Source organism: Apium graveolens, chromosome 11 (genome assembly GCF_009905375.1).
Source record: "Apium graveolens cultivar Ventura chromosome 11, ASM990537v1, whole genome shotgun sequence".
Classification (NCBI taxonomy): Eukaryota; Viridiplantae; Streptophyta; class Magnoliopsida; order Apiales; family Apiaceae; genus Apium; species Apium graveolens.
In genome coordinates this window covers 200,589,886-200,596,878 of record NC_133657.1, presented here as the reverse complement: position 1 = coordinate 200,596,878, position 6,993 = coordinate 200,589,886, and the positions used below count along the sequence as shown (strand labels likewise).

The 6,993-nt window shown below is 33.7% G+C and overlaps 1 long non-coding RNA gene across 1 annotated transcript; it reads right to left on the bottom strand.

Annotated features, from left to right (window-relative positions):
* Positions 1–899: 899 nt before the first annotated feature.
* On the bottom strand, positions 900–3,312 carry LOC141698144 (uncharacterized). The gene is made up of 2 exons (XR_012564959.1): positions 1,867–3,312; positions 900–1,420 (listed from the first exon to the last, which is right to left on the bottom strand). It is a non-coding gene; the product is annotated as an uncharacterized LOC141698144 (long non-coding RNA).
* Positions 3,313–6,993: the final 3,681 nt, after the last annotated feature.

The following is a 6,993-nucleotide window of genomic DNA, read 5'->3' as shown; positions in this document are numbered from 1 at the left end:
CTTCAAAGCTCTAGCCATCTCTAAAATACACTTGTGCCTTCTCTCAACACACCCATTATGTTGAGGTTTATATGGCACAAATTTCTGATGTAAAATTTCTTTCTCAGCATAAAACATATTACAAGCTTGATCCTTAAACTCCAGTACATTATCAATATGCAGTATCTTAAGCACACCTTTAGACTGAATGCCAGAATACGCATAAAATGCATTGAACTTTGTAAGAACTCTGATTTAAACTGTAGCAAGTACACCCAAACCATGCGAGAATAATCATCTACCAAATTGAGATTGTTTATAACTACGATTAACTAAGAGATTATACTAAAGAATATTAACTAAAAGATTAAAAAGGATTGATTATTATATGACACGAACATGGAATTCTAACTTCATTAATACTTCATTCAATAGCCTTTTTAGTTTTTAACCTTAGCATGCAATGGTGATAACACTAATCAGATAACACGAAACTAGTAAACAGCAACTTTCATTGTACGAATACCCTACTACCAGACATCCACAAAATAGATAGAAGCTGAATATACACCAAATATATTGAGACCCTATATGTCTATAGAATTTGACAACATAACGACTTAATGCACAAGTTAACTAACATGATTACATATGACAAGTAAGATGGTTAAAAATTACCTATGAATCATGTATATCAAATACATGAACCTATGCTAGCATGGCAAGTTCTAAACCCATAAATTTACTTTCGCTTCAATAGAGATTAACACGCTATCTTATAAGTTCGTGATGCTCATAAGACAAATAAGCACAACCAATACTAGGTTATCACACAATCACCACATACTAAGGCATCGAAATAAAGTAACTAAAAAAATCCATAAGTAAATCCGTTAGAACCCCACGATAAATGCATGGTATAATAAATATAGTCTGTATACTGAATAAGTAATAAACCAAGTACGTTACACAACAGTATAAGTTCAACAAATGAGAAAACTAGCATCCAACTTTACAACTGAAAACAAAGAATCATAAGAATAAATGAGATCCTCTTCGCCTTGGCTGAATTATGTTATACGGTCTTCTTACGCCCTCTCCTTAGCTCTGGTACGTCTTGTTATTAAAAACGATCATAAGTTATTAATATATATGCTGTAGAATCAACCGGGGCTTCAAATTCTCAGAATCCAAGTGGAAACAGAATTCTGACATCCCGACCTGGCGCGGCTGCGCGCTTCACCAGCACGTGCGCGCTATCTTTCTGCAAACCTGGCGCGCGCTAGCACAGCGCGGGCGTGCTGACTCTCTGGAAAAACTTTATTTTCTTGATTTCTTGCATGGTTTGAGCTAGAGATCCACGAGCAATCTTCCTGAGCACCATCATAACATCAATTTTGCACCAAAATAATGCTAAATCTCTTGATTCTTTTAACTATATCTGAAATGCAAAAACACTACAAAAACACATCAAATACACAAATGACTCGAGTACAAAACACCAATTCAAGCCTTTATAAAGCATTCTAAGTGGACATAAATGTTACTTAATGATATGGTCCTAAAGATAACAAGCATTTTTAGTGAAAAATGCAGTGCAATCTGAAGTAAGAGTGAGTTTGGGGATTGACAGGAGGTTATACCTAAAACTTGGCACATACAATAAATCTGTGAGGACTATATTTTATTGTATATGAACAGTGCCAATATGTGTAACAGTGGTGGTGTGACCATTTGGTAAATGCAAGATGGAGTTAATAGTATGCACATTAGTGAGCAAATGTATATGTGGGGTTATCTGATCAGTTGCCCCAGAGTCTAGTATCCACATATCAGAACTCAGAGATCTACTATTATTTGCATGACAGACAAAATGAAGCATATTACCAGCCATGTGAGTGGTATCAGATGTTGAAGGAACCCACTGAGAATTTGTGCTAGCATTGTTGGGGGAGACATTGAAGCCATTTCCTTAATTCCAGTTTGAATCATTGTCATGAGCTATTGACATTGAGTTGTAATAAAGCTTCCTGCAGGATCAGTATTAGAGGTGCTGCCATAATTTTCTGTAGTAATATTATACACATGAGAGGTCTTAGAGTGAATCTTTGGCTTTGGCTTAGGTTTGCCATGTAGCCTATGCCAAGGAGGATATCCATGAACACAAAAACATTTCTCTTTGGTGTGCCCAGTCAAATGACATACTTCACAGATGACAGAGGTGTCAACACCAGACTTTCTAGAACTGTTGTTCTATTTCTCAAACTTATTCAGAAATTGAGAATTAGTAGATGATCGATGAGTATGATTATATTTCACAGACAAAGCCACACTTTCAGTTGTATGAGAATTAGAGCCACTTTCTCTCTGATTCTCGTCCTGTATTAGCAATCTGTATGCTATACTCGGACTGGGAATGGGGGTCATCATTAACAAGTGTCCTCTAATTGCAGTATACTATTCTCCCAATCCCATAAGAAACTGTGATAATTTCAAACTCTTACTATACTGCTCCAATTTATCATTATTAGCACAAGTAGATTTGCCACATTCACACCTAGGTAAAGCAGCAAGGGCATCCGATTCATCATTTAGCCTTCTGAACTTTGTGAAGTAAGCAAATATTGACAAATTGCCTTGTTTTAGAGATGCAATTTCTTTTCATAAATTGAACAACTGAGGCACATTTGTCTGAGCAAATCGAAGTGCAAGATCATCCCAAATATCTTTAGCAACATTCATATACATGACACTTTGACGTATTTCTGGTGACATAGTGTTTAAAATCCAAGAGATAACAATATCATTGCAACGTGACCAATACATCAATTGATTTACATTAGTAGCAACTGGTTTAGAATACAAACCATCAATAAACCCTAGCTTGAGTTTAAATGATAAAGCAATTCGAATCGATCTGTGCCATTGATTGTAATTGTGCTCTGTTAAGGTAAGCGTAATGAAGATCATACCTGGATGATCTGATGGATGAAGATAATACAGATGATTTGCATCAATGATTGTACTTGTAATGTTACCAGTAGTTGCAGCCAAGTATGACGATGAAGTAGCCATTGCGTAAACATAATTGATATCTAAATTAAAACTGATGAGTGATGATAATCACTAATTCTCAATTAATGATGATAACAATTGATGAATATCAACAACAACAATGAAGATTGATCAACGAAGATGAATACTTGTAACTATATGATTAGCAGCGGAGTATCAATGATATTCAGAGAGATCTATGCTCTAATACCACGACAGAATGAAGAAAATTACAATCTAAGAAGATGAAGATGAAGATTCATTACTAAAAGAAATGAATTGTTTGTTACATTACTTAGAGAGTTCAAATGAAATGATGCTGCTAAATTCATATGTGACACCCTACACCAGCTGTCACTAACTAACTTTTCTTCTAGAAGGTCTATGTGGCATGTTCAGCTGATGTCATATGCTGATCTTGCTGACTCGGCTCAATAGTCTCATCACATACAACGTGCTAGTCTCAATAGTCTCATCACATATAATTGAGCTGTCTTTCTCTATATGCACTCCATAATTTGCTTCTACGTTACTAGTCAGAACACTTTCTTGAGCTTCCTTTGATTACTTAATCCTTAACTAAAATATGTTTAATTTGTCAAAAGGACTGTATTCAGCGCACAAATCCCGTTTTGTGATCAATAAGTGAAATGAGGTTTGCTAACGAGTTTGTTAAACTCTCCATACCTTTTATTAATTGGCAGGGTATTTCTTTACAACATCTCCAGAATTAGGTCGTAGAGGAAGGATTGATATGTATTTAGGAAGCTTTTGAATAGTACTTAATTAATCTTGGAAAGCTATTAGTCGTATTTCCAATCAACGGTAGTAGGAACAATGCTAATATTCGGACATAATACAATGATGAAAATATTTTATATTTTAAGATTGACATGCATAAAAAATACTCATTCCGTCCCTTTTTAATTGTCATATTTAATTTTTGTGCAGTAAAATTAATTAAAGTTTATTAATATTTATAGTTGAACAAAATAAAAAAATTATATAACAGGAAGGTATATTTAATCTACTATAATATATAATATATATTTTCTTAAAAAAATAATATAAAAGTAATATTTAATTTTTGGTAAAAAATTGGTATCTTTTTTATCACAGTAAGATGCAACAGCTACCTTTGTGTAAACCACACAAACCACACGGGCCTACTAATCACGTTAACCAAATAAAAAGAAATGTGAAACTAAAAAGGAAGGAAGATAGTATAAAAAAATATGACAGTCTAATATAACATGTTCATCATGTACATCACATTTATGTATTTTTATGTTTATGCAAATCATGAGAGGAGTTAGTGGTACTGCGTTAGATATATGGAAAACAAAGAAGGTTCACTGGATCAGTTCTCATGTATGATAGCTGTTAGAGATAGCAGTTAACTATAAAATATTTATTATTTGTGATTATTTGCGCTAAACTATATATACAAGCTCAATTATACCAAGAAACATTAGAATCTGTATGTAACTAGCAATCACTTAACTTACATGTTCATATACATCACATTTATGTGTTTTTATGTTTATGCAAGGGGAGTTGGTGGTACTGCGTTAGATATATGGCAAAGAAAGAAGGTTCACTGAATCAATTCTCATGTATGATACCTGTTAGAGATAGCAGTTAACTACAAAATATTTATTATTTGTGATTATTTGCGCTAAACTATTTACACAAGCCAATATAAGCTCAATTATACCAAGAAACATTATCAGAAGATAAGCATTGGAATCTGTATGTAGCTAGCAATTAGAGTGAGAACATATATATAAAAAAGGTAAAGGTCTTTATATTCTGTGAAAACTAGAGTGTGCATGAAATGTGTATGAATGAGTTCACCGAATATAATTGAGAAACGGCAATGCATACTTTTATGTCCGATGTCCTCAGGTTGCCACATAAAATTTTGATGACTTCTAAATCACTCAATCATCTAGTACCTTATTATCGGATATACCGAACAAAGAGTAGGATATGCTGAGACATCCTGCAGAGTATTACCTTTATCCCTACAATATCTGTCATGTACACAAAATTTCAGTATCAGTACCTGGACCAGTAAAGTGTCCATTGAAAAGGAAAGCCATCTTCTCAGCCCCCCCATATTCTCTCTGGATATTATGCTTTTAATTTCTTGGCTACCCTGGAATGATTTACACAGAATAATATCAAATATTATATTTTTTCCTGGATTCCATATATACTTTTAATGTAATTTGTACAAGTGATAATCACTACAAGAATTCTTACTTATACCAAGGGAAAATGGTAACGGAAACAAACCCGTTGGCAATTACCAATGAATTGCCAATAGAACTTAAAAACTTGAATAACTAACCGTATACTAATTAATTAGTAACAGATTACTGACGAATATTTAGTAATGGATATTTCCGTTGGTAAAAAAGGCGCCAAAAAATCCCGTCACCCCATAACAACGGAAAGGTAATGACATGCCAACATAAATTCAACCTTATTTTTCACATATATTCCGTTAATAATCCGTTGTTATACTAGATCGGTTAAAAGAATTCGGTTACCATTCCGTTGAAATGTTAAGTGTTTTGTTACTATTCCGTTATTATTCCGTTGGTATATTAACTCCGTATATTGAATGCCAACTAGCTGTTTACCGTTCGGCTGATACATATTCAATCTCATCTTTAATTATATCCACCCTCTTCTCCTAGTTTTCTACTCTGCAGATCCGATAAAACCACAGTTTTTCTTCCCCAAATTTCAGCACAACGACGATCCACAAATTTCAGTTGATACATTTATCACTTTCGGTCCTCCTGTAACTATCCCTCTGGTCTTGTTTCCTTCGCCGGAGACTACAAATATTTCTCTAAATACCGAGGCGGATAAACGTGTGTTTCCATTCTACATTTATCACTTGAGATCTATATTTTAGTTTAGCGTGTATATATGATTAATAATACTATATATTTTTTATATATGTTGCTAATGCGCATATTATTAATTAGGTAATTAATTGCATGATTAATTAGTCAATATCAACCTTTGTCTAAGTAGGTGATAAAATGAAACTAATTAATTAGTTTCCTATTTTTAAAATGTCATGCCAGTAATTAGCATTTGCTTTTGGTATCTAAATAGTTAACAATGAATTATAACAGTTATTTGACACCATACTCATGTTATGTTATGGCAAAATTGTTAACTTTAGATGGGTTGTGAATATTTATTTTTTTGTACGAAATCAAAAAATTCAATATGAATAATGGTCGAGATTGGATGTATCAAAGGATCGATAATAGAGGATTCTTAACTTCGGCTTTTTTAAGTGGGTTAGAGAAATTTATGGAATATGTTTATATCTCAAGAATCGTCCATGAATGGAACAAATATTCACTGTCCATGTTTTAAGTGTGAGAATGGCAAATTCTAGAATGCGGAGACAGTAAAATTACATTTATTGAAGAAAGGGTTTGTAAGAGATTATTATGTGCGGGATCGACATAGAGAGCCATATGTTGCTAGACAGAGTGGAGAACAATCTTCTACACATTACTCCAATACTCAAGGCAGAAGAGGCGAGGAAAACCAAATGTACAACATGGTGATGGATGTTGTCGGTCCAAGTTTTGATCCAGAGATGCCAAATGCAGAAGCACAGATATGATATTCTAAAATCATCTGAGAGAGAGTTATATGAAGGTTGTGAAACTTCTCAGTTGTCTGCCATGGCTCAGATGTTGAGTTTGAAATCTGACCATCATTGGTCAGAGGCATGTTATGATCAGACGTCAAGATTCTTTAAAGACATCTTTCCTCAAGATAATTCATTTCTTGACAGTTTCTACAGTACGAAAAAATATATGGAAGAATTGGGGCTTCCTTCTGAGCATATTGATTGTTGTGTTAATGGATGCATGATATATTGGGGTGAAGACATCAACATGGAGTCCTGTAAATTTT